The following is a 2,577-nucleotide window of genomic DNA, read 5'->3' as shown; positions in this document are numbered from 1 at the left end:
AACTAAGTTCAAAACATTCCTATAGCAGGCGGTGAAGCTAATTCAGCCGATGACTCTCTTAGCTGGTTACCTCATGCTCTGGTTAAAGAAATGTGTAGTGCCATATTAGTCTACTAATGTTTTTCCAATAGAAGTGCTTTATCTAGTGGTTCAGCTCACCTATAGAAAAAGTCTTTTCCTTCTTCCGGCGATGGTTGCCAATATTCACCACGGACTCTAACAAATAGTCAGTGTTTTCACACAGGGAGAAGGCAAGCCGTCGACTCAGATTCCTCTCGCTAAGGTGGAACTCCCCTACACTTATCTAATAGTGTGGTTCATCCTCCATCACTCAGATATGATGTCAGCACCGTGCACTGGGGATCAATCCATTCCCCTACTGCGATTGCTAGAAAATTGTAGGTGGAAAGGACGAGGATTCCCAGAAATAAAGGAGCAATTGTAGAATCACAAGTGTTGGGTTTTCTCCACATGCTTCCCGTGGTTTTCTAGTCAAAATGCTGATTCGTTGGTTGATGAGGAAAGGTCGAGGACAAATCAAACCTGTCTTTACATCAGCTGCTCTAATTGGTTGATAAACATTAAACCAGGTTATCTGATCTTTCGAGTGAGGGATCACTACTATATAGAGCCATATTTTCCTTTTTAGTTCACTCGTCAGCTTGGATATGATCAGCTATATATTGGGAACCCGAATCGATAACTTCAAACTCGTGGCGGACTAGTAGATGGCGCTCAGGTATGGCTATAGAGCATAACGGGTTGCACCAGTAGTAGGTTCAGTCTTCCAAGTGCTGAACGCCAGTTGGAGCTGACATTCTTATGCTACTAGTGGTTACTAGCGGCTAATGAACCTGTCCAGGTAAGGCCGATTACAGAGTTGGCGGCCGAAGAAGCAACCCGGATTGCTACCTGAGCTGTAGGTCCCTAATCATACTCTGCTATACCTATAACCTCCTAATCATAGTTGTGCTTACCTAGCATCACCTCAGTTGGTACTCTAATGGATATGGTCCTATCTGGACTCTGTGGAGCTGCATCAATCTCCATCACATGCGATATCTTCTCAATCGGAGTGCTCTCTACCTGATGAAACCTATGAGGCTTCAAGAGCGAAGCCTCATTGAATGTGATGTTTTTGCTCAGCACAATCTTCTTATCAACTGGATCCCAAAGTTTGTATCCTTTAACATCACGCTTAAATCCCACAAATATAGTCTTCCTAGCTCGCAGTTTCAACTTAACAGACTTCACATGATAAAATGCAGAGCATCCAAAAATTTTGAGCTGATCATAATCGTGTACTGGCTCTACTGACCACATCTCCATAGGGGTCTTCCCTCAATCACAGATGAAAGTAGCCTATTAATGAGGTGGCTTGCATATGAAAGTGCCTCAGCCCAAAAGATCTTCTCCAAACCACTCTACGATAACAAATATCGGACCTTCTCTAGTAAAAACTGATTCAATCTCTCTGCCACCCTATTCTGATATGGTGTATGACTAATTGTGAAGTGCCTCTCTACGCCTTCGTCTCGACATAGCTACTGAAAAGGATCTGAAGTGTACTCGTCGTTGTTATCGGATCTCAACATTTTAATCTTTCTCCCTGTCTGCAGTTCCAATCTTCTCTTCCACTCCATAAATATCTCTAGGACTTTACTCTTATGCTTCATAGTGTACACCCAACAACACCTAGAATAGTCATCCATAAATATGATGAACCAATATCGACCACCAAGTGATGCCTGTTTGGGTAGAAAATTGTTTTCATTGCTGAATTCATTACAACTTTGGGCGTTACAATAAATTCAAAACAAAGATAGCCTTTTTATAAAACTTTCAATACAATGAAAATAAATTACAACTCTCTTTCAAACAACATACAATAGGTGTTTATCGCTTATTGCTTGCGTGGGGTCTTCGCTTGTGCCGGGGATGTTGATACCTGTGGACGACCGCGGATCAGATCCGGTTGCCAGAAAATTAACAGAGCTCCTACTTCACCAAAGAAGTATTCACTTGAAGCACTGAAATCGACCAAGCAAAATCAGTAGCTCTTCTCGAGATTAAGACTAAGCCTAATCTCGAGGAACGGACGGATGGGGCTTCAGATCTCTCGAACTCTTCCGCTTTATGCTGAAGAACTTCGCCGAGATCAGTTAGCCTCCTCTAAAATTCATGCTCCCTTGCTCTCCAACTTGGCAGCACCTCCTCCTCTTGATAATAAATCGCCCCCTTGTGAAAGGAGGCCATAGGTTTGTATTTATAAGGCTCAGGATGCGGGGTATTTGGATAAGAATGATAGATTTGACCATATCTTCAGTTAACAACAGCCTAACCATGTTTGTGGATGATATCCAATTAGTTGAGATGCTCTGGAACGAACAAATCCTGAGAAAATAGCAAAAAAACCATTGAAAACACGTTTCAAACAGTTAAGGGTGTGAAACAAGTCGTGCTGACCCGCAGGGGTGCGAGTCAGTCGAGTCTGACCTGTGCTGGCACGGGTCGGACAGATCCGACCCACGCTAGCATGGGTCGAACAGATTCGACCCGTGCTGGCGCGGGTCGGCT

This window comes from Asparagus officinalis, chromosome 8 (assembly GCF_001876935.1).
Source record: "Asparagus officinalis chromosome 8, Aspof.V1, whole genome shotgun sequence".
In the NCBI taxonomy this organism is placed as follows: domain Eukaryota; kingdom Viridiplantae; phylum Streptophyta; class Magnoliopsida; order Asparagales; family Asparagaceae; genus Asparagus; species Asparagus officinalis.
The sequence above is the reverse complement of the archived record's forward strand: the minus strand, read 5'-3'. Positions refer to the sequence as shown.